The 27,141-nt window shown below is 38.8% G+C and overlaps 1 pseudogene; it reads right to left on the bottom strand.

The window, feature by feature from the left end:
• Positions 1 to 8,497: 8,497 nt before the first annotated feature.
• The window catches only part of LOC149142052 (F-box protein At-B-like), a 70,587-nt pseudogene continuing 51,943 nt past the window's right edge, over positions 8,498 to 27,141 (bottom strand).

Here is a 27,141-nt window from a genome sequence, read left to right as displayed (position 1 = left end):
TCCCTGCCATTTTTATCCCTTACAATGGTCCTCAAAAATCCTCAAACAACAGACCAAATCTAATTATAAATGATGATCTCAAATTATTCCTTAGGATCCATTCTGCTCTTACCAAGGGAATATTTCCACCTCCCAAGATGGACATTCCAGTATCTGTGATATCTGCTCCACTAAGAGATAAAGTATTCAGTTTCTTAAGCTTTGAAATAGCTCGCATACCATCATCTGCTACACTTTTGCAGCCTGTGAGGTCAAGCACCTCTAGATCTGCATAGAGAGTAATGTGTTCCACTGATTCACTAGTTAAAAGACAGCATGAGATCAGTCTAACAGACACAAGGGAAAGAGAAGTAGCTAGAAGATCATGAAAAGCCAAATCAGACAAATGAAATGTGTTATAGAGTTCAAAAGTTTTCAATTTTTTGCAAGCATGTATGAGCGCACTAAAACCAGCATCTGTCACTCTATAGAATCCTCCAAGCTTGATGGACTCCATGTTTTTACAGCCTTCAGCCATGAGAAACATGCCCATGTCATTTACTCGTCTTAAAAAATGCTGGATAATTTACTCTGCTATAGGAAAGGGAGAGGTGACATAAATAATTGCAAGAACCCAAAGACTGCACACCACTATTACTCAAATCATGTCGTAGAAATGGTTCTCCTAGAGGTGCATCCCTCAGATCTAAATTAACCAGGAGAATGAGATTTTGTGTGATAGAACTCAGAAGGTCATCTGTGATATGATCTACAACAAGTGTTAAGGAAACTCCCATTGAGAAGGGAATCCCATTTTGTCCTGGGACAACAGCTATCCTTTGAATACCCAAACCGTGTAATGATTGTATTGTATCTTTTTCTGTTACTTGTTGTTGATGCAAGTATTTTACTGTCATGGGCATGAAAGATATTGTCGCTTCAAAAATGCAAGAATCAAATTGCGCCCCTTGATGCACAAGGATTCTAGAGAGTGGCAACCATCGAAAAAAAATTTTGAGACATGATTTGTAGTTTTGAAGAGCTCGATGCCTTCGGTAGTATGCCAACTCGACGGACAAAAATCTCAGATTGGGGCAATGTTGCCCCAGTGCAACAAAAAGCTTGTGAGAGAAATTGGAACATTTCTGTACAACCAGCTCTTTGAGGTACGAAAGAGAAAAAGTGTATGTTGCTGAGTCATCCAGTCGGCTACAATTTATGGTAAGATTCCTAACTAAATCATTATCGGAAAGCCGATAACTCAAGACCTTCTTATCTGGAAAAGCTTCCTACTTGAAACGAGGCAAATCCGATTTGAGCGAGTTTTGACTGTTTTCGGGCCTCTGGCTGTATACGCTGCTCGGCATGCCCAATGCGCCGTGCCTCACCAGTGCGTCGTGCCCTTGTAAAAATGCACTGAATGTTGAGGCCCAGTGCGCCGCGCCTCACCAATGCGCCGCGACACTCAGCCTATGCGCCGCGCTCTACAACTACAATACATTTTCGGCCTTCACCGTGTTTTCTTCACTCCTCGATGATTTATCTTGGTTTCGCTGATGTATCTTGGTGTGAAATTGGATTATTGGAACACAAACATATCTCTTATGAAAAGGATTTTAATTTTTGATTTGGGTGCACCCACTTATGCAAGTTTTGAATCCTTTGACACTTCACTCTAACTTTGTTTGGCTTCCTTTATGATTTTCGGACTGATGATGGACTTCTTGGTCTTCTTTTGCAGGGAATGGATGGCTGGAACTTTGAAAAAGGATCAAGGTAGTGCCTGAAACATTTCGTGACTAAAAACTTTGAAAAATCACATATTTATGACAAAGGACAAAACGACAATTTTCTTCAAAACAGAGTTTTGAAGAAAAGTCATGATCAAAGATTGCGATGACAAAAACTTATTTGGAAACCTCCCTCATGTGTTTGCTGGTATTATTTGACATTTTGAAGACTAAATTTGTGAAACCCTAGACCTAAGACTCTTTGCTAACCAAAAGACCATCCATGACTGTAAATGACTGTGAAATTGATTTGATGATGAACTTCGATGATTCGGACACAAACCAGCAGATACATAATCATGGGGGACATGAGTAAAAGACCCTTCCTACCGTCAGATGATGGCATGCCCCTAACATAATGCAAATGAATGGATGGAATGAGACACCTAAAAATGAAATGCAATAAAGAGTTTTTGATCTCTGAAGGAGGTATGACTATGCCGACTCTAACATTGGCTCCAATGGGGATGGTAGCTCCTGGGAGGTGCCAAGAACTACAGATCTTTGGGAGAGCAGATAGTGCCTTCATCCATTTGGAAATGGAGTCAAAACCCAAGCTAAAATGCATGACTAAAAACCGACACAAACTAACTTAATAACAAGACTGACAACGGACTCACAAATGACTCATGACTGACTTACTTAAAACAAGAACTTACAAGGCTTATTGAAGGGTAGCAGTCCATCAAGATTTCAAATCATGATGACAACCACCTGCATACTAATGAAATATGTACAATAATGTGTAATGAGCTTTCCAATGTAACCAATCAAGCAGATGCCTTCCTGACTGATTCTCCCGATCAGATCTCCTGGTCAACAATAAATATTGGTAACTGGGCATCCAAAAACATAATTGACCATGGTCTCCTTCATCACTGACTACTACAGCAATCACCTTCACTGCGAACTACAACAGATTTGCCAGAGGATCTTGAAAAACATGAAGATTTACCTCTCGCTGAAGAACAAGGTGTCGTTTTCTTTTGATTCTAATCTTCCTTCATAATGTACTTCAGTAAAAGTATGTTCTTGGTCCTCAAATAATTCTGAACAAGTAGATGAGCAAATCTCCTCTTGGAAAAGCATTTCAAAACATGAGACATATGAAGAAGAATCTAAAAGACAGTCTTGAATGTTTTGATCTTCTGTAGTCTGAATATTATTTTGATCATCTTCATATGATATAACAACCATATTGTCATGTTTCTCATTACATTCATCAATCATAAGAAAAGAAACTTTAGACGATTCTTGATACTCAAACATGACATTTCTATCATCTACCAATGATTCATCCAAGGAAACATTTTCACTTATGTTATCACCTAAGAAACAATTTCTAAATTGTTCACATCATTTTGATTGTAAAGGTTTGGTGTTAGTCCGGGTTTAGTTTTCTTTCAAATTTGCTTAGTATCTAAGTCCTTGGAGTCTTGGTGGTATGGTTAAAGAAAGGTCAAACACTCCATTCTCATTCATCACTGGTTACATAACTCACATAGATTCCATGTATCAAATTTGTTTTAATCTTCTTATGTGTTATGAAACTGTCTAGGTGTTTTCATAGCGCAAAACCCAGAATTTACACTGGCTGCACTACGAAATCAGGGATTCGTTCGGATCCGTAGAAAATCTCACGCAACTGTCATATTTATCAAAATCCGCTATGTTTACATCAATAGTTGTCAGCTTATACACTTCATCTATCATATCCAACCGCTTATCCTCATCACTAGGTCGTTAGGTGTTTTGGTATTGGCACATGTTTGCAATTGTACTTTGCTCTGCGGTTTTGGTCGTTCAACTAGGCTTTTCAAAATGGTATCAGAGCAATCGGGGAAATGTCCTTCTGGCTTTTGCATCTGTTCTTTGGATTTGGGGCAGTCTGAAACTATTCCTTGTAAACAATCTTGAGCTCAGTTTTAGTTTTTCAGTGGTCTTGATCCAGTGCATTTTCACGAGTATCTTGTATCGTGTTCCACTCTGTATACACTTATTATCAAGAGCGCTTGGTATGGGAATTCAAATTTTTGCCATCTTGGCAAAAGGCCGCAATGGACTCCAGCATTTGGTAGGGTTACGGAATTTGGAAAGTTTGAACCTGTCATTCACCCAAGTAACTGATATTGGCTTGCGAAAGCTATCTGGATTGACAACGCTTAAATCTCTGAATCTGGATACATGACAAGTTACAGACGGTGGATTGTCTGCTCTTACAAGTATGTGAACAGCAATGTTACATCTTGGTGGACAATGGCTGCAGCCAACCTAAAATACCAATGTTATTGCAAGAAAAAGAGATCAACAAGACAGTGCAGAAGACCTCCAGCGAGGTGGTTCAGGGAGGTCTAGTAGAAGTATCAGCCTTAGATGGCCAATAAGTCCGCGTATAGTAGTGGACATTGGCAAAGGAGATGGGAAAGCTCCTTCTCTTCTAGAGCTGTCCATTCGAAAAATCTGTGAGAGTATTGGCAGATATGACTCTCTTAATATGCTTCCTAGAGATCTGAGTCAGCAGATTTTTAATGAGTTGGTTCGTACTCAAGTTCTCACAAGAACTTCGCTCCACGCATTTCAAGACTGTAATCTTCAGGATGTTTTTCTGGGAGAATACCCTGGTGTGGAAGATAGTTGGCTTGAAATTCTTGCAACGCAGGGACCGTCCCTCCTGGCAGTTGATATTTCTAGTTCAGACGTGACAGATTCAGGGCTTTCACTATTGCAAAATTGTCTAAATTTGCAGCATCTGAATTTTAACTATTGTCAACGTATTTCTGATGCTGGACTAGAATATCTCACAGGCCTCATTATTTGAATTCTAGAGCAGGCAATATTAGGGAGCACATTTTTCATCTTTACACTAGGAAGATTGCAATCACTGGCAACATTTGGACTTACAAACTTGACTTCACTTAGTTTTAAAAAAGAGCAATGCAATAACTGCATCAGGCTTGCGTGCCTTAGTTGGTCTTGTGAACTTGACAGGTCTAGATATAGAGATGTGCTCAGGGATTCATGGTGGATTGGTGCATCTAAAAGGGCTTACAAAAATAGAAGCATTGAACATTGGAAGGTGCAATTGTATAAAGAACTCAGATATCAAACCTCTGGTTGGGCTTACAAACTTGAAGGAGCTGCAAATTTCTCGAAGTCTTGTTGCTTTGACATATCTCAACATAAATTCATGATGTATAACTGATGCTGGATGCCAAAATCTTGAAGGACTTTTGAATTTAAAGACTCTGAACATGGCCTATAACAATATTACACATGCTGGCCTAGTACATCTAATGGTCATTATTCATAGCCAGTTCGGTTCATGATGCTTTAGGCAGCATTAGACAAGTTTTGTGTTAACACATGTACATGAGCCAGGTCTACAGTACATGAAAAACATGGCAGCCCAATACATTTTTGTGTAATCAAAGAAGAACAGCAGGGATAATTAATTTCGAATATCCTAGTGGAGACTGAAAACAGAAAAACAGGGGCAGTTTCCTACTTTCTAGGAGCAGTAAAGAGGTGAGACATCAAGGGCCAGCAAGGAGTTTCAAACCATCGCCACAGCTAAACTAAAGAAAGACATGTGTCAGAGAACGAGTTTTGATTGTAATAATAAATGCTATTACCAACATGATGTGGAGTTAGATTCCTAATTGTCTTAGGTCTCTAAAATCTTCCAGTTAGTAGATTGTTGCATTTAATAGTTAGTTAAAGTTATAGTAGAGGTCATAGCAAGCAGAATTCGAGTTCCCCTCATGCTGGAGGAGGAATCTCAAGAATTATATATATAGAAGAAGATGTAAGGAACCGAAACAGGGGAAATTTCAAGAGAAACGGTGCATATTATGTTATTGCAGAACACTATATGTTTTATGTTAATGCAGAAGTTTGGCTTTACTACTCAGGATTCAAAGAGGGTTTTATGTGTTTTATTTCCTCATGGATTTCTTCATTTGCTCACTTGTAGTGGTATGAACACATGTTACTTAGAATTCATTGATAATGTTCTAACTTCCTTCATGTGTTCATAAACTGTGTTTCCTATATCATGTCTCTGTTTTGCTAGTAGATTAAAACTATTTGTGCCCTAACTTCCATGTAAGCTGATCTGTTGTTGTACTAAAACATACTCTAACTCCATAGCCCAATAGATGCTTGTTGATTGGAATTTCAACCATTTATACATTTTCATTTGATTTCAGTCCATAGAGTTAGCCATCTTATTCATTATCCAAATCTTTAATCTTGTGAGAGAGCCCTCTCAAGTTGGGGAGGCTAAGCCTCAGCCTAAAGTAGGTTTGAAATAGTTACTTAAGGTCTTCCTGGTCAACAACCTTCCACGGTCTGATTTTGAGATAACAACTTACTTGAAAGAAGATCTTGTCTTGTTTTTGATAGAGGGAATGAACTACCTCCTCGTGAAGATCTAGTTCCAGTGCATGAGAGCATTTAGGTCTGTAACTCTGTTTTCTTCATTTGAGGTAGCCTCAACAATGCAACTCTCTTTTATGAGATCCAGAACAACATGTTTTTCCTCATCACAATCTGTCTCTCGATTTGATTTATCATCATCATTATCTAATATTGGAACATCACTTTCCTGCGTATCATCTTTTATTTCATCCAAATCTGAAATGAAACTTCTTCTTTCATCATTTTCAGCCATATGGAAATCTTCAACCTACTGATCTTGATAAGTATCCTCTAAGATTTCTGTATGCTGTTGAAACGAATTTTCATACAATGCTTCCATGATTTCTCCATCCATCAATTCATTATCTCCATAAAAATTCTCAAGATCTTCAATGAAACTACTAACGTGTTCACAACAATTCTGCACTAATATTAAGGATGGACAAGATTCTTTATACCTTTCAAAGAATATTGTATGAAAATCCTTTAGACAATAAATAGAAGCAGGTGGCAAACTTTCATACCAAGATCAGGCTTCATCTTCCAGAGTAGCCATAAACATTTTCATCAAACAGTCTTCAGGAAAATTGATCTTTAATTTATGCACATGAATGTGAAATTTCACCAGATGAAGAGCAGCGTCATTACCTTCCACATTTCTGAACATAGGCAAATTCTGAAGCCAATCCACCTTGGGCATTTTATTTGGAAAACCTGGGATGTGATCTCGGCTCATGGGAGCGTATCTTCTAGCAAGCAAATCCATTTTGATAACAATGAATTGACCAAGAAATTTTCAAGCTACTCATTCTTGAAGGGTAGAGTCGCCATAAAAATTCTGAACCTTGGGATTCTTTGATACTGGAGTTGCTAGGTGAATGATTTCAGCCTTCCTATGTCTGACTGCTGTCCACCATCAACAATCAGATCTGAGCTTGATACATGTTACTGGGTCAATTTGCAAGTCAGATGTTTAGCTTATAACACTAGACCAGAGATTGACTAAAGCAGCTTTTATCTACCTCCGCTAATGCAAAGCAAGAGCGTTTCGAAGGCTACCTGGCTAACTTCAGGCTCCGTCTGTAGTCTATAAAACAAAACAATGATAATAAAATTTCTTCCCCAGTATGGTTGCCACTACGTTAGAGCCTAGATTTACCTCAAGTTGAAAAGGTAAGCTTCTAGGTCCACATCAAACCACGCTCAGCCTCATAGCTAGCCCTACGAGGACAGGAGAGGGCTCTCTCCAGGTCAATCTCAGTAAAAATATTCGATGGGGTTTGAGATGACTTAAATGGATAATGGATACTAATTTTAGGCTAGTAAATAAATATGAAAGAGGTAATTTAATGAATGACTGAATTTTCAGGGCTGTATGGGACAAAGGACAGCATGAGCTGGGAAATTAAGTCAAAGACATAGAGTATTTCGTGAGGCAAGATAGGCAGGAGGTTTAGCAATCAAATTGAAATAATGTGGAGTGGAAGGACTATTGAGAGGTTGAAAAGGGCATAATAAATGAATCCTTTTCAAACAGAAGAAGACACACAAAGCATGAATGCTTTTCCAAGGCAGAGCAATAAACTGGATTCTACCTTTCTTACTTAAAAACATTCAACTGGAAATGTTTATGAATGAACGGTAAAACATAACAAAATACATATGAAACAGAAAGAAGAGACATATGCTAAACTCATACCACATGAATCTCATGAATCAGAGCTGCATCATTTCATTAATTTCCTTGCCAAACTGTACAGTGAAGCGCTGAGTTTTTCTTCCACACCTTTCCCAGAACTCAGACCCTTTACAAATGATTCTCAATACAATAAATAGACTCAAATGTTGAAAACAGATCGACCAAAATAAGGAATTGTTTAATCATCATTAACAAACAAAAGTTGAAGAGCCAACTATTTGTTCTGAAAGGGAGCAACGTTCAATATGAAATCTGTTTGATGACCAATGAGTAGGCAGAACCTGTAGTGTAGACCTTCTGAATCGCAACTTAAAACAAAAATAGACCATCTAATCCTATTTCTCTGCTATGGTAGATGTCTTCATTTTAAATTTAGGCATTCAGTCTTTGACTGTTCACTTTCCTTTTTGTCGTTTGAATAAAACCAATTTTTTAATAAAAATAGCTTTGAAGGAAGATTTTTCCTTTAATGAAGGGAAATAGAGTTTCGCCAATTTCCAGTTGCAATTTCTCCTTTAATATCGGGGAACACATATCCAACAAGATTCGCAACACTCTCCATCGACTTTGACCACAAAAGCAACTGGTATCTCCCTGCCATTTTTAGCCCTTACAATGGTCCTCGCAAATCCTCAAACAACAGACCAAATCTAATTATAAATGATGATCTCAAATTATTCCTCAGGATCCATTCTGCTCTTACCAAGGGAACATTTCCACCTCCTAAGATGGACATTCCAGTATCTGTGATATCTGCTCCGCTAAGAGATAAAGTATTCAATTTCTTAAGCTTTGAAATAGCTCGCATACCATCATTTGCTACACTTTTACAGCCTGTGAGGTCAAGCACCTCTAGATCTGCATAGAGAGTAATGTGTTCCACTGATTCACTAGTTAAAAGACAGCACGAGATCAGTCTGACAGACACAAGGGAAAGAGAAGTAGCTAGAAGATCATGAAAAGCCAAATCAGACAAATGAAATGTGTTATAGAGTTCAAAAGTTTTCAAATTTTTGCAAGCATGTATGAGCGCACTAAAACCAGCATCTGTCACTCTATAGAATCCTCCGAGCTTGATGGACTCCATGTTTTTATAGCCTTCAGCCATGAGAAACATGCCCATGTCATTTACTCATCTAAAAAAATGCTGGATAATTTACTCTGCTATAGGAAAGGGAGAGGTGACATAAATAATTGCAAGAACCCAAATACTGCACACCACTATTGGTCAGATCATGTCGTAGAAATGGTTCTCCTAGAGGTGCATCCCTCAGATCTAAATTAACCAGGAGAATGAGATTTTTTGTGATAGAACTCAGAAGGTCATCTGTGATATGATCTACAACAAGTGTTAAGGAAACTCCCATTGAGAAGGGAATCCCATTTTGTCCCAGGACAGCAGCTATCCTTTGAATACCCCAACCGTGTAATGATTGTCTTGTATCTTTTTCTGTTACTTGTTGCTGATGCAAGTATTTTACTGTCATGGGCATGAAAGATATTGTCGCTTCAAAAATGCAAGAATCAAATTGTGCCCCCTGATGCACAAGGATTCCAGAGAGTGGCAACCATCGAAAAGTTTTTTGAGACTTGATTTGTAGTTTTGAAGAGCCCGATGCCTTCGGTAGTATGCCAACTCGACGGACAAAAATCTCAGATTGGGGCAATGTTGCCCCAGTGCAACAAAAAGCCTGTGAGAGATATTGGAACATTTCTGTTGAACCAGCTCTTTGAGGTGTGAAAGAGAAAAAATGTATGTTGCTGAGTCATCCAGTGGGCTGCAATTTATGGTAATATTCCTAACTGAATCATTATCAGAAAGCAGATAACTCAAGACCTTCTTATCTGGAAAAGCTTCCTACTTGAAACGAGGCAAATCCGATTTGAGCGAGTTTTGACCGTTTTCGGGCCTCTGGCTGTATGCGTCGCGCCTCACCAGTGCGCCGCGCCCTTGTAAAAATGCACTGAATGTTGAGGCCCAGTGCAACGCACCTCACCAATGTGCCGCGACACTCAGCGCATGTGTCGCGCTCTGCAAATGCAATACATTTTCGGCCTTCAACGTGTTTTCTTCACTCCTCGAAGATTTATCATGGTTTCGCTAATGTATCTTGGCATGAAATTGGATTATTGGAATACAAACATATCTCTTATGACAAGGATTTTGATTTTTTATTTGGGCGCACCCACTTTTGCAAGTTTTGAAACCTTTGACACTTCACTCTAACTCTGTTTGGCTTCCTTTATGATTTTCGGACTGATGATGGACTTCTTGGCCTTCTTTTGCAGGGAATGGATGGCTGGAACTTCGGCAAAGGATCAAGGCGGTGCCTGAAACATTTCGTGACTTAAAACTTTGAAAAATCACATATTTATTACGAAGGACAAAACGACAATTTTCTTCAAAACAGAGTTTTGAAGAAAAGTCATGATCAAATATTGCGATGACAAAAACTTATTTGGAAACCTCCCTCATGCGTCTGCTGGTATTATTTGACATTTTGAAGACTAAATTTGTGAAACCTTAGACCTAAGACTCTTTGCTAACCAAAATACCATCCATGACTGTAAATGACTGTGAAATTGATTTGATGATGAACTTTGATGATTCGGACACAAACTAGCAGATACATAGTAAAAAGGGGACATGAGTAAAAGACCCTTCCTACCGTCAGATGATGGCATGCCCCTAACGGAATGCAGATGAATGGACGGAATGAGACACCTAAAAATGAAATGCAATAAAGAGGTTTTGATCTCTAACGGAGGTATGACTATGCCAACTCTAACACACTCTATATCGCCCCACCTCCTACTTGGAAGTATGGCTGCATGTGATCCCTCTGCCCACCTGGTTCGAAGTTTCCCCCTACTGGAGGTCTCTACATGAGTAGATGTCTCTACTCGATCTCCACTCAACTTCCCCTTTTGTGGTTGCTCCACAACCTCCTGAAGCTGTTGCACTAATCGTGGCTCCTCCACAATCGTCTGAGACTTCTTCTGGCGCTGCATGTTGAGAGGTAACATACCCTCCATCTCAACCACCAAGTCTCCATCAGTTGCCTCGCTGCTCAAGGCTTTGCATGCATCTTGAACCTCAAGAGCATACAAGTTCTTGACCCGTGAACCAATTTGCTTCACCTGTCTAGTGATGATGTGTCTAAGGAAAACCTTTCCCTTACTGAAGACTACATCATAGCCTCTGTCTTCCAGCATCGCGATCAACACCAAGTTTCTCTTCAATCCTAGCACATACTTTACATCGGTCAAGGTAAGGCGAGCTCCATTCTCCCTCTGAAAAATAACCGTGCCTACACCTGAGACACTATACTTTTCATCATTACCCATCACTATGAGTATCTGGAGATCTTTCTCCTCCAAAGTACTGAACAAACTCTTGTTGCTAGTCATGTGGAAAGAAGCTCCATTGTCAAGAAACCAACCACTTCCCACCATTGATGAAACCATGCATGCGAAGAGTGTGAAATTCAACTCAAACTGTGAAGCAAGTGCCTCACCTTCAGATCCTTCCCCGGATCCCTTTGATTTGTCAACCTTCTTCCCACCATTGGAAGAATTTGATTCGGAAAGAGAAACCTTCTCCTTCCCCTTCTTTGCCTTACTTGCTAAGGCACGGTTCTCCTCATCCTCCATGGATGAAGAACCGTCTCTGGTGCTCTGTCTGATCTCCTCCTGCATCAAATATGACCATAGTTGTTCCCAATCTGGAAGTTTCTCCCTTCCATTAACTGAGTCCTGGTAGCTATGCCAGCTCTTAGGAAGGCCAAGGAGTGCTAGACTCACCATATCATCATTAGCTGTCACGACCCCTACACTTGCAAGCTCATCCCTACATGTGATGAGCTTGGTCAGATACATAGAGATCATCTCATCCTTTTCACACTTGATCGTTTGAATTTTGTCCTTCAGTGCCAGCTTCCTCTGATCACTACTATTCTGATATAAATCTTTCAATGTTTTCCACATTTCAAATGGAGTCTCCTTCCCATGGAGGCTCGAGATAATGTGATCTCGCACTCCCTCCAAGAGAATTCTCCTAGCTCTAGCCACACACTTCTTCCATTCCGCCAGTTGAGTAGCATCAGTAGGCTTAGGGACTTCTTGATCAATGAATTCCTTAAGGTTGTTATCGTCCAATACTGCCTCCATGCGATCCTTACAAGCTATATAGTTTGAGCTGCCATCAAGGGCATACTCAAGCCTCAAACCATAGAATGCCATCAATGAAATAGATGTGATAATAACTTGAGATCTATATCCTGAATAATAAACTTCGAATTCCTTCTTGTATAATGTTCTTCCTTGATCACCTGTGCTCTGATACCATGTAGAATTTTCTCTACAAATCAGCTAGCTCACTCATATCATGTAGAAATTTCACCTGCAGATCAAATTGATATATGCAATGTACTAAAGCATAATACTAGATCTACATCTACCATAAACTTTGCGGAAGTTAATCAACCATGAGCAACATCAAGCATGAACACATATAACTGATAAGAAGGAATCAATCACACATAACACAGAAAATATCACTGGGGAAAGCACCATTATAAAACCCCAATGTTGTATTATCAATCAAGTGGAAATCCTCAACAACATACCAAAAGAATCAGCTCAAAAGCTATCCTACTCTCTCTGTACTCTGATGATGAAGCTCATGGACTACCTAGCCCTATATATAAAGGTTGCACCTCAGGTCCAAGCTCCTATTTCCTTGCGCAGTTTTGATTGGGGTCCAATTACAAAACACATGTAAATTGGCATGATCATACCTGCTGTCACCTCAAGTCCAACTACGCAGTCATAGAAGGAAGAAGCTTCCTTCCCCATGCAAGGAATACTTACTAGAAATATCCTAGCATCTGATAGTACACTGTCCCACATCTGATATCAATTGTGTCTCTGTCTGAACTGCAATGCATCAGTTATCCATGAGTGAATACTCAGTTATCTGAAAATACTAGTTGTCACATGCATGCAAGCATCAACAAAATGAATCTCATTGATTTAACAACTTGTTAAATTAATCTAATTGGACGTGACTAAGTTAAACTAAGTCAATTGATCCTCTCAATATAGAACTCATCCTTAATTCCTCAATCAGTGGAGAAAATCCAGGACACATTCCCCAATCAGTGGAGAAATTATTGCATGCTCTCACAAAGACTTCAAGTTTGATTTTCCTTAACTAATTAACTCAACCTGAATTAATTAATTAATATTCAAACTGCTGGTAAGACCAAATTCGAATTTACTTCCTAAAGATAGACCACGGACTGCTATAAATAGGAAGGGACCCAGAAATGCTATTTTTAGAAGATGTTATTTTTAGCAGTTTCACCTCTCACCCAAGGTGGCCAAAATGCTCATTGGCCAAACTGCTATTTTTAGAAGTGCTATTTTTAGCAGTTCTATTTTTAGCACTTCCTAAATTTATCATTTCTTGTTGCACACTTTTCAGCAAGTGTAGAGTCGCGATGTCGATGAACTTTGGCACATAATACTTTTCCATTTGCATCATGGCACCCTGAAGATTATGCAGCAAATAACCACGGGCCTCCCCAAAGGAGCACTTGAGCATCATGATGTATGCAAAGGATGTACCTTAGGGAAGTACAAAAAATCCACATTCGATGATCAGGACAACAAAGCACATGCAGTCCTAGAAAGGATCCACTCTGATGTCTGTGGACCTTTCTTGACATTCTATACTACCAGGCACAAATATTTTGGCATTTTTATTGATGACTTCTCACATAATTGTTAGATCTTCTTCATGTGAAGAAAGATGAGACATTCTCCAAGTTCGTAGAATTCAAAGGACTGGTTGAGAAAGAAACTGGCAATAAGGTGAAGGATCTCAAGAGCGATAATGGAGGTGAGTATGTGTCGAATGAATTTAAAAATTTGTGTGCAGAAGAAGGCATTTTACGAGAGTTGACAGCATGCCATAACCCACAGCAGAATGGGGTGTCTGAGAGAAAGAACCATAGTATTGCCAAAGTAGTAAGGGCGATGTTGCATGACCAAGGCCTACCTCTATATTTGTGGGTTGAAGATTGTAACACAGCAGTCTATTTGTAGAATCAGATTCCTCATCGAATTCTTGGCATGATTACACCAGAGGAGGCTTTCTTGGGGAGGAAGTTAGATGTGTCACACTTCAGTATTTTTGGAGCCTCTATCTACTTCCATGTCTCCAAAGAATCAAGGAAGAAGCTTGAGCTGATAATAGAGTTGCGGGTATTTTGGGTTACACAGAAAATCCCCACAACTATTGTGCGAAGGGATGTAAAGTTTGATGAGGAGAAAGTGATTTGGTGCTCTCTTGAGAGGGAGCTTGAGATCCCACTAAAAGAGGATATGTTAGCTCCAAAGGAGTAGCCTCGGGAAGTTGTGGAGCAACCACAAACTAAGGAGCAGAGAGTGGAGATAGCCACTCAAGCAGAACCAACCAGAGAAGGAAGGAAAAGAACCAGGGAAGTTGAAAGACTTCTGTAGGATTTGAGGGAGAATGTGGGTGCTCCTTCAAATTAGTGCAGGCAAAGAAGGTCACCTGATTAGTACACTGCCTACATGGCTCTAATGACTAAGCTTGTAGAGACTGATCCATCCTCTTTCGAGAAAGTAGTTGAGAAACCTGTATGGGTTCATGCAATGGTGGAGGAATATGAATCCATTGTAAAGAACAATGTTTGGGAAGTGGTCCCAAGACAAGTAGAAAAATCAGTTGTGGGTTCGAGATGGATATTTAGGGTTAAGTAGGTAGAATATGGAAGCATAGAGAAGTATAAGGCCATATTTGTGTCCAAGGGGTACTCTTAATTTGAGGGAAATGATTATGCGGAGACCTTTGCTCCTGTAGAAAGGTACTCATCCATTAGATCAATTCTTACACTGGTTGCACAAATGGGGTGCAATATCCACCAGATGGATGTGAAAGCAACATTCCTCAATGGAGTTATTAAGGAGGAGGTGTACATAGAGCAACCAGAAAGTTTTAAGACATTTTATCAAGAATCTCATGTATGCAGACTCAAGTGAGTGTTGTACGATCTCAAACAAGAACCTTGTGCTTGGTACACTAGGATCTATAGCTATCTCACCGGTTTGGGCTTCACCAAAGAGAAGAGGATTCAAACCTTTATCATATCTTGGTAGAAGGTAAATTTCTTATTGTTGTCTTATATGTTGATGATTTGATTTTAACTGGTGATGAATAGCTTATCAGATCTTGCAAGGAGGACCTTACAAGAGAATTTTAAATGAAGGACATAGGTCTCATGCACTACTTCCGTGGGTTGGAAGTATGGAAAGCGATGCGGAACTATTTGTCTCTCAAGGCAAGTATGAAAATGAGATACTACAAAAGTTCTACATGGAGAGTTGCAAACCCATGGAGACACCTCTAACAACCAACTAGAGGAAGGAAGATGTCACTTCAAGTGAGGAAGTAGATGCTACCATTTATCGACAACTAGTGGGTTCACTCATGTATCTTGTGAACACATGACCACATATATGATATGCATTCAACCAGCTAAGCCAAGCTATGGTTAGGCCAACCAAATTATTTTGGAATACATCTAAGCATGTTTTACAGTACCTTAGAGGTACTACCTAGTTTGGACTATGGTACAGATGGAAAGGAGTGAAGTTGTGTGGCTTCACAGATGTAGATTGGGCAGGGAGTCTAAAAGAGTACATCAGGTGGAATTTTCAGTGTTGGGTCCACATTTGTTTCCTGGTACAGCATGAAGAAAAGATCTATGGTGCACGGCTCGACAGAAGAAGAATACATGGTTGCAAGTCAAGAAACATGTGAGATGGTCTAGATGAGAAAGATACTTGTTGGATTATTTGGTCAAATGATGGATCCAACTATGATCTACTGTGATAATAAGAGTTGCATCAAACTCTCTGAGAAGCCTATATTCATGACTGATCCAAGTATATAAATATCTGGTATCACCATTTACGGGATTATGTGTAGAGGCGGATAATGTTTCTTCAGTATATTTTGATAGAGAAACAAGATGTTGTCATTTTGACAAAGGCATTATCAAGATGGAAGTTCAAGTTCCACAGGTTCAGGATAGGGGTGGTTGATAATCCTTTTCTTGCTTAGAGGGAGTGTTGAAAAATGTAGTAAGAAATTCTCAATTTGATTTTGCCTTGATTAAATTGATAAAATTTGCATTTCCACATTAACAGACAATGTGGATGTGGTTAACTTGTGTGACATGGCTTGTGTCACCTAATTTACTTAGTAAATTCGAGTTAGAGGAGCTAGAGTTCAGTTAAGCACATGTAATCGCTAATTTGTAGCAATCAAATTTAGTTATCTCAAGTTGTTTTCAATTAAACTAGTTTTAATTGTTGAAGGAACTAGTGGAAGGTGAGTTGTGCAGTGGGACTTCATTCAAACTCATTGATCATCCAGTTAACTAATTAATCAACCCAAAATAGCTAGTGTATGCAGAGAATTTGAGTTCCTCGACCGTGGTGGAGATTCCAAGGCAATGTAACATCAATTGTAGACTAGCCTTGAGTGTACAAGTGTTGCATGCAGTTAGATGATTAACCTTGGAAATTGCACAAGCCATTTTGGAGAAATTCCTAAAAAATAGGGGCCTAATTTCTCAAGGAATTGCGCAAGGAAATAGGGGCTCAAGAAGAGGCATAATTGACTAAGCCTCGGTCATAGCTTCTCAATGAGAAGAGAGATAGGTTATTCACTTGTAGGTTGTGGTGAGTTGAGCAAATCAATTGTAATACATCTCTATTCATCATATTAATGCAAGAAGGAATTAGTATTTTTGCCAGATTTCTTTCCTTAGGAAAAATATTGTGTGCATGTGTGTTATTTCTTATTACATGTCTGAGTTTTTTTTTTAAACTGTGAATTACTTTCTGCAAAGCAGTAAAGTAGGTTATGTCTTGTGATTTTGATTAAAACTTCATGAGCAGTTACAAATATACACCATAATTTCTACACTTGAATCTTGTAAATAATCTCTATGTTTGACCTACTCACTATAATTGTTTAGCATGCAAAAATTGATAATATTTAGTTTATGCCTAAATTGTGATGAATAATACTTATTGGGAGTGCATGCTATGATTTTGTACATAATTTTAATCTCATGTTGTTAATATTCCATATCATGCACATTCCCCAAGAAGCACCTTTGGAGTTGATTGGAACTGCATCACAAATTTCCTTTGAGCTTTACCTTATTCTAAAGCTTCATTTTCTCCTACCTTTGTCTCCCAGATTAAGAGAATAACCAAGTTTCCTTGTTTTTTCTACCCATATGCCTCTAATTCTAGGAGATCATCATCATCATTTATTTGCAATTTTTAATCCTCCCCTCTCTAAAGAGACCAATGGGATGGAGTTCTTAACAAGATTTGTGCTTTCTACCATCGATCTTTTTATGGTTATATATGTACCCAATTTTATGTCTTTTTTGTTATTTCTTCTTAATTTTCTTTGGCAAGTTTTTTTCAAGGTTATTTTGACTTGTTTATCCTCCTTACTTTGAATCTTCCTTCTCATCTCCACTTGCTTGTCGATGAACTTTTTTCCTTTTTAACATTCCTAAAGTAGACTGAACTAGATCAGGGTTTTTATCTATCTCATCTTCCTAGTGATATGATACAACTTCCTCTTCATCGAGTATCAATGTTGGTTCTTTCAACATCAAGGTCTAAATGAAAAGTTTAACAAGAGTGGAAATAGAGTTTTCCACTACTTTTGCATAATATAGTGGTTTATATTATGATAATACATCATACTTGTTAGACATATTACCTGAGTTACCTCATTGTTTTAATTGAGGAAATATTTCCCTATTTTCTTCCCTCTTGGCCAATTTGGGGTCACTAAATGACCCCTCAACATAATATTTTTTTCTAATGGGTAAACATATCCTTTCATGAGTTCAATTTTTTCATTCTATTGTAGATCATGTAGAGGTTGATTGCTTGGGATATTTCACAAAAGAGAGTAGTCAAAGAAGATATAGTGAGTCATTTTAGCCTCGACTAGGCACAATACACAATGGGATGGTCCTTGAATCCTATGCATTTATATATTTTCCACTATCAAAGCTTTGAATTCACCATTATTCAAAAAAATATGTTAATTTAAGATAAGTCATCATTATGCCAAACATGTCTTTATAAATTGGATCACAAGGGAGGGATATATATTGATTCCGCCCTCCCCCAAGCCCCACCACAATAATTTATGAATTTCCTAGAAACATGTTGTAACATAGAAAAACATTGGAGATTGGGAGAGTTGAAAGTATTGACATAATAAGACATACTCCACCTATTGGATTCAACTATTGAGAGCTCCACTAATGGAATTTGTACTTGATTTTGCTAACAATGCTTTGCCAATATTGCACTGTGGGAATGGTCAAAGATATTGGCTTCATCAAGTACTTGAAGGAGGTTTTGGGCACTTGGAAAGGGAATGATAAAATATACAAATTTCCTTTAGAAGCTTATAATTTATGTTCCATCCATAGATATAAATTTTTCATTTATTAAAAGAACCATATTATATTTCCAATAGAACTTGGTGCTCCCTAACACTTAGGGTTCGTTGAAGCTATCCAGCGAGGGTTTTAATATATGTACTACAATGAAAACAAATTTAGAGGGACATTGGTCCCTCCATTTGCAATGTGGTGGTTAGAAATGGGCTTAATCAAATCCAAAGCTTGAAAAAAAGAAATGATGAAGGAAAAAATATAGAATACCCTACAACAACGAGATGTTGGAGGCCCTAGTGTCGAGGTAATTGGAGTGAAGGACTTAGTACAATGCAATATAGAGAAGTCACATCCATGATGCATAATTACATGTGTCCCGAAGGTGGATATTATCCCCAAATATGAGATCACCTCAAAAAAAAACTAGTGAGTACATCTAGTATATGCAAGATAATGTGGTCATAGGAAATGTTATGGGTATTTGGCCAATGAAACAAATCCTGATATGGTGGATCCACACTTGTTTGAAGACAAAATTAAATTTAGAGTTAAAATTGTATCTGGAAGGGTTTTTAACTACCATTTTTAGTAACTTGAAATATTGAGAGCAAGTCTTTGGAAATGGCCCATACTTCTTTAACTCCATATGGCTATATACAGTTTTGCATGGAAAAGTTCAGTCTAGTTAAAGAAGATTTTATGATGACCCTAGTCTATATCCATCTATATTCTTTGCCTCGGGAGTCATGGTATGTGGAAATTTTGAAAGGAATTGGTAATGTCGTTGGCTCCTTCGTTAATATTTATGAAGCCATTAAACAATGTTGATACACCTCATATGCTCGCATCTATGTCTATGTGAACATATACAAGCCCCCCTTGATTCCATTTGCTTGAGTTACCAAGCTTATGATTGGTTCCAAACCATAGATTATGATCATATCCCATTTCACTATTGAAAGAGCCATGAACATGGCCATCTCTTCAAGGGTTTCCCCATCAATGTACCACCTAATCCCTTGAAGTATTGAATAGATAAAGATTTAGATGGTTTTTAGAAAGTATCAAACATTGAGTGGTGATTATGGTAAAAAGAAACTTTCATAGCCAAACCCTACATGGGTTAAAACTCGCAATTGCTATGATATTCTATCCAAGAGCATGGAAGAGGCCCCATATAACTCTGAGGCACCTTCAAATGAGCAAGAAATTAAAATTCAAGGTCACCCTACAAACTTGAAAGAGAAATCAAAGAGGAGGATAATGAATGTTAAGTCCACTATTAATTTGGAAAATTAAGATGAAGACGTGACTCCAAAAGATGAATATTTAGGTGAATTAGAAGAAGGCGGGGACATGGAGCTTGGTGAAATAGATATACAAACCATAGTAGCTCTATTGGAGAGGAAAGACCGAAATTCTATCCCATATTAGTTGTTATAGCTCCTAGCTAACACTTTTATTAAAAATAAGGAAAGATATGACTCCCACACCAAAAGTAGACACAATATGTCCTCTTCTTTTGGAGTCAAAACAAGTCCTTTAAATGATAATCCTAGCACTACTAAAAAAAAGAGGCCAACAAAGTAATAAGAAACTTTTAGAAGAGCTAGGTAAGATACTTGTGAACTCTAGAAGAATCGCCTTAATGACAGATAAGTTTCAAACCCCTCCCCCCAATATAACCATGGGCTTCTCAAGAACATAATCCTCAAAGAGAAAATTATAAGGCTTTAGGAAACTAAATTTCGTAGTGAATCACTTTCAAATATAGCTTCTTCTATCTAGAAAGGTTGCTAATAAATGATTATAGATGTGCAAGGGGCAATAAGAGGACTATCTTTTCTTTGGTATATTTTAGAGATTTCAATTTTTGATTTTTCTCAACTCAAAGAATATTGACAACTATATTTTAAAATATTGGTTTAATGGAAACTCAATTTCTCACCAATGTATATGGTCCAAATTCCAAAATGGAAATATTAACCTTTTAGGATCTCTTTAGGCCATCCATGCGGTCTGTGGGGATAGCTACTGGATAGTGGGATGTGGTTATAGCATTACCAGATCAGTGAAAGAAATGCATATAGGAATCCACTAATTGGATGTGGATTTTGAATTCTTTAATGAAACCATTTAGAAATTAAACATGGTATATTTCAAGACCACTAATGAAATGCACACATAGAACAACAAGCAGGGGGGATTCCACTAGGTTGCCTCAACATTGGATCAGTTCCTCCATTCAAAATGCCTTATTTACTAGCTTCCATTTGAAATAAAACATGTTTCCAAGTTTTGGCTTGGGTCACTGGCCGATTTACCATAATCTTGAATGGAAAGGAAACCCCATAAATCATCCCTTTCATTTTTAAGTTTTTCAGATTAATCACCAAACATTCTAGGACAATATAGCAAAGTGGTGGAAGGAGGCAATAGTTTATTTGGGGCAACATGATGTTCTACTTTCAAAAATGGCTCAAATATGTCAAATATTATCTTAAGCATTGGAATAAGGAGGAGTTTGGAGAAACTTTCAAATTCTGGCGAGAGTTGGATCAAAAAATGGAGTTGATCCAATAACATATGCTCCTTGAGGAAATAAAAAATACTCTTATTGATAAGAAAGCTCAATTTCAAACCCAAATAGAGTTCCAAAATACACAAGAAGAGATATTATAAAATAAAATTCTACAATGCATTGGTTCAAGGACATTCATAAGAATACCAAGTTCTTTCACCAATCTATGATTCAACACAAACATCATAACTAAATTTCTACCATAGAGGAGAGCCAATGTAATAAACTTACTACACATGAAGAAATTGAGAAAGAGATGATAAGTTATTATAAATATCTTCTTTCATATCTGCAACAAGATCATAGGGAAACAATCCATAATATAACAAAGCACATCCTTTGCTTCGTGAAGAATAGAATGATGCTATATTATGAGAAATCGCCTTATCAAAAGTCAAACAAGTTATTATGGATATGCCAAATGGAAAATATCCAAAGCTAGATTGTTATAGACATTTTTGTGCCTTACAGCTATAAGCATGAAATGTCCATAAACCAAGGGATCCTAAGTCCCTAAAAGTGTTGTTCCAGCTCCTAAAGAAACAAGGTCAACAAATTACAGCTTCTCCCAGAAGTTCTCCACCAGAAACTGCTCAAAACTAGTCAAATCAGGATCATTTCAGATGCTCCACTAGCTAGCTGCGTTGCAAAGCACCCAAATACACTGGCTAGATGCATTGAAACACACTTGAATGCACTACCAGGGTGCGTTGAGCAGGAAATGACAAGTGGCAGAGTCATTCCACGAGGTGGAGAGACAATGGAAGCTTCCATAATCTTCTCCAATGACACTTGCCTCACTGAATTCGACCAGTGATGAGTAAGAGGCTCTCAGTCTCCAAGTGGAAGCAAGAATTGACAGAGAGAAGCCACTAATCAATTCATGAGCTGACTCATCCTCTTTGCATACATCTATTTATGGATCCCTCCCCAAGAGATCCAGAGGCTGGAATTTTGTACATTGCAGAGAATTGTTGTTGGTTTTGTGATAGATATCAGAGTATTGGGTGATTTATGCTTTGTTAGAGGTGAAGAAGGGATTCTATGCTGGGAGGTTGATGTTGGATCAGGAATCATCGGTTGTAACTCCTCCTGGATCTTCTTGTTTTATAAATAAAACTACTTGAGTTTCTCCTACATGCTTGTATATCACTGATGTTTGTTATATTTGTATGTTTAGCTTAAATCTGATCCTAAGTTATTTATGAATGTAAATCCATGTCTTTGTGTAGTTTTCCTCTTCTATGAACTTGCAGGAACTTGGTGACGCTAGGCAAGTAAGAGAGCAGGTAGCTGGAAGCTGTCAAAGAGAAGAGAGATTGGATCAAAGGACTAGCGCAGGACACAGGTTGGTTCATCCTATTCATCTTCGTTTATAGTTCATAAAGGAGAATACAAGAGTAGTTTTCCCTGTTTGTTTCTGAGGTCTCTGTCACAACCCAGTGGGATAGGGTCATTCTGAATAGACACTTTTCCCGAAAACAAAATGGCGACTCCGCTGGGGAATGTGTCTAGTTAGTTTGTTTGTGTTTCTATTGTTGTTCATCTCATAAACTTAGGAGTAGCGAATCGAACTGCATTTTCCATTTACAAATGCAAAGTAGACATCTGCTACTCTAGTCCATTCACTGGATCTGTTTATGATCTGAACAGTTGATTCACGAATGATCTGATTACCCTTTGTGATAGCTCTTAAACCTCTTGTAAATCAACCCTCTGATTGTGCATTACTGATTGTTTTTACCCGGTCAAAAACCATAGATTAAACTGCAAACCATGACCCAGAACCCGGAGAGAATTCTCGTTTCTGCTCCAGCACAGGCTCTGTGAAGAGACTCTGCATTTCAGCGCAGTTCCCGAGAGGGCTACCTGCGTTGCAATTCAGTTTCTCTGTGTAGCAGGTGCGTTGATCAGCCTAGCCCTGTCTAGCTGAGGTTCTTTGCTCACTTTTTCCAGTTTTGCCTCTGATTTTTGCAGCTTGTGATCAGTGTGTGTGTCTGTTTAAAAGCCCCTTTTCTTTGCCTTAATTCCACCTCAGTTGTATAAAATAAATTGTATTTGTTTTTGTGTGTTTGTTACATCATTTATAGTTTTCCATTGAAAAAGTAGAATAGCCATACTATCGTCCTTGGATTTAGATCTATCGTAAGTGTCGATTTTGATCTTAGGAGAAAGTTTGTTTGCTGTTGACAGTTGATTATACTTTTACTTTTACCTTTGGTTTGAATTTGTCTCTTTCTAGTGTCGAAACAAGTGTTTATTTCTAATCATAAAGTGTCGTAATCGTCTCTACCTTTTGATTTCGAAAAGAAGCTTGTTTGTGTTTTTCACTTGAAAGCGAATTCAAATTTGTACAACAACTTTCTTTTTAGGCATCAATATTAAGAAAGTGAAAACAAATACATGCATATGTGCATTTGCATATTGATAATCTGTTTGCCTTGATTTAGGAAAAGTGCATTTACAGTGTGCTCTTTGCTCTTTGAGAAAAGATTGTGTCTTTCTTTTCCCCTTGTAGCTAGGATTTTCATTGCTAAAAAGAGATAAAAGCTTGCTTATCATCTTTAGATTGCATTTTAGGAATTACATCTACATCTCGTGGTGATCCTAAAAGGAAAACTTCTAAGAAAGATCAACTTAAAATAAACTGAATGAATCTAACAACGCTTTGAAACTTAACGCACAACATTTAGAGGTCTAGGCTAGAGACGTATTCCGGCGTCGTAAAGCCTGGTAACTGTTGTCCTCACTGATGGTTGGGTGATTCCTCCACTTTGAGACGATAAGTGCCAGTACGGACTTGTGCTCCCACGTACCATCGAGTATATATTGGGAGACCCCTATAGGCTTAAAACCTTTTATCCATAGGAAGTCGTGTCGGCCGCCCTACTGATCGCAATGCACCGAACACAGCATTCGGGAAGATTGACTACCGTACCGTAAAAAGTATTCTGGAGTTTTGCGATTAGTTTGGTACTCCCTCTACCTAGATCTCCAGAGCAGTCCCTTTCGTTCCTTTTCAGACTCCTTAACAGAAAAGGTCCATCTGAGCACTTTTCACTTCAGGCTCATTAAAAATCAAAGGAGACTAGAGTCATCTTTTGTTTTTTCTCGACTCTTTAAAATTGAAAAAACAAGTTGTGTCAAAGCGTCATAAAATTTATTTTAAATGGAATATTCATACCCTTTTCCTACATTGGTCTTAGGTTGAGAAAATGGAGTCTACCAACCAAGGAATTCCCCTTGGTGGAAATCCTAGTCCCTTATCCTCTTGGGGAGATGTTGGTGCACCCCATATGGCCACATTGTCGCTTCCAGGACTGACAATTGGCCTGCCGGTCTGGCTCTTCTCAACCAATGTCGTTCAGAACACCATTATTCCTGAACAATCGAATCAGCAACCAGACGAGTCCAGAGTTGCCCACCAACCTTCTACTTCCTCTAATTCTTCCTCTCCCCCTTCCTCTTCGCTTGATGGGGCTGGCAAAGCCAAAAGTCAAGTTCCTAAGGAGAAGAAGGAAAAGAAGAAGAAAGAGAAAAAGAAGAAGGAGCCAAAGGCGAATAAGGGAAAATGAGTGTCGTCTAACGAAAATCCACACACAGCACTGACCAGGCCTAAATCGCCATGTGTTATTTGCAGAGGAGACCACTTTCACAGAGATTGTCCTTGCATCCCCCGGATACTAAGGGACTGGTCTCCTCGTTTGCACAATCCGGTGTCATCAACCTCTGATGATCATGTTAAAAGCACAGCGTCAACTAGCGAAAGTGAAGCCCCAGGACAAAAAGGGAAAGCTAGATTTCCTTGTAAACTGTGCGAAGGCAATCATGCCGTCCACCGTTGTCCCTTCTTAGACGAAGCGAAAAGAGTTTTGGATGATCATTCGGTTTCACAGTTACGACTTCCTCCTGGATATAAAAAACTCTTGCCGAGTTCGTCTCTAGTTGAGAATCCAGCTGGCCCGCTCAAGTGGTCGGCTGAAGCGCCTATCATCGAAGATAAACCATCTGAATCCATACCAGACGAAAGTCAAAAGGTCGAGACGGCAGTTGACCCAGTCTTGCCTTCAGAGGTTTTATCTTCGGATGATACAGTCACTGAAGAGGACAAAGATGACATCGTCCAAATTCTCTTCATCAACACAGACTCTGACGAACATGGGGGCAATCTACCCATTCCCTTACCGCAGGAGGGAAGTTCATCAGAGCCATACCCGGCCGTCTATTCGGTCCCACCTCCAAGCAACCTAGTTGTCTCCTTCAACTGGAATCAACTAGGCAGACCCCGTTTACCAGCAAGCATACCATTCCGAATTATCGTTCAAATATATAGAATGGTCATGGCTGGTACCATCATAGATGAGGGGGCTTCTGTGAGTATCCTTTCCTCTATTGCTTGGAAAGCGCTTGGTTCGCCATCGCTGTTGCCTGAGATGAGAAATCTGACAGGCTTTGATAAAGGAACCAGTCGACCTTTAGGGATCCTTCCCAATGTGCCCATAACATTGAGAGGGAAGACAGTTCAAATGAACGTAATGGTAGTTCAAGGACCCTTGGATTATAACCTACTCCTTGGACGAGACTATATTTATTGCATGGGAGCCATCGTCTCCTCACTCTTTAGAGTAATGTGTTTTCCGCACGAAGGAAGAGTGGTCAAGCTCATAGACCAGCTTTCATTTCCCGGATCACGCATAGCAAATAGTCATATACTGTCCCTAAATGGTCTCTTCATGCAAGAAATGTCTCAATCCCCAGTCCGTCCTCCCGATGAGCGCGAGTAATTCGGAGGGATATGACTGAAACCCAGGGGGCATGCATCCTGGTCTACTTCGGCAGGAGAACTTCGGGTATAGAGTAGGTTTCCGCGGAAGAATATGACTAGTCTGTACCCCGTCCGTGATTGGAAGAGGGGTTATTCTAGAATAAGATTCTCTTGTCAAAGTTATGTGAGATGACAGACGGAGTCACTCGCCTTTGTTTATCTCGGTAGACATCGCCGAAGAAGTGTTTTGTTTGCGCTGCGAATAGAGCAATCTTTGGGTAACCTGTAAGAGGTAGGCCTCTCCTGATAGAACAAATGTTTTGTCTGCAAATTGAGAGGTAACCTTGAAACCATATTTTATACCTGGGGGCATGCAAACCTTTTGGAGTGCAAGCAAAGAGTGATTATTTATCTGTTTTTTGGATTAGTCGTTTCCTAACTTGCATAAAGAAAGGATGTGGGGAAAAAATCTAAAAGTTGCCATTTTTATATGAGACATTCTTATCATATGACTGGATTAATCGAGCAGTTTTAGCACATAGTTCAAGCTCGTTAAAAAATAAACATAAGACATGAGCAAGTGTTTCGACCCGCATTTAAGCTCATTAAAAAATGAACTATTCTCCGGTAAATAACCACCGTGGATGAAGATTTCAGCCATTAAAGCCTTGGTCGTGTTTGCACCGTCACCTCCACTTTTCCATTGGCCGATCATTCACCTCCATTTGATTGTTTACCCATTTTGAGGAACAGCTGCGAAGAGTGATTTCACTAGCCATCCTTGTGACACTGCCGTGATTGGAAAATTCCAAACATTACCTGGAATCAGTTGCTACCCATTTTATCACTCGTTCCTCAAAAGACGAGTCTTCTTTAAGCTCTTTTCAACTGATTCGTAAAATATGAAAAGATTGCCGAGTTTTGGCCTTCCAGCTCGTTAAAGCGACCAGAAGTGTTATCCCTCCTCTAGATTTTAATCTTTTTGGACCTGAGGGATTATTGCACAAAAAGATCGAGCGCTTGTTTTGTTCAGCTCGTTAAAACTATAGAAAATTCATCCCTTCTGTATTATTTTATACTTTTTCGGACTTAAGGGATTAGATGATGAAAAAGGAATTTTGGAGTTACCTTTACGTACCTTTTCAGACTCTCTAAAAATGAAAAGGACCGAGTTATCTTTGTCGTTAAACTCGTTAAAAATATTAATAGCGACAAACTTGTCTTTAGACGAGAACGAGTTTCACTATCACTAGGCTCGTTAAAACATTGCGATGGGTTTGCCCGAAGGGCAAATTATAGAACAAGCATATGTTATCCTCCTCAAGCTTGACAAAAATAAAGAGGTACTGGTCAGCAATGACTGGGGAAAA

The sequence above is a fragment of the Pinus tabuliformis genome, chromosome X (genome assembly GCF_031772625.1).
Source record: "Pinus tabuliformis cultivar Carrire ecotype Pingquan chromosome X, CPIR1, whole genome shotgun sequence".
In the NCBI taxonomy this organism is placed as follows: domain Eukaryota; kingdom Viridiplantae; phylum Streptophyta; class Pinopsida; order Pinales; family Pinaceae; genus Pinus; species Pinus tabuliformis.
This window is presented reverse-complemented; position numbering and strand designations above follow the sequence as displayed.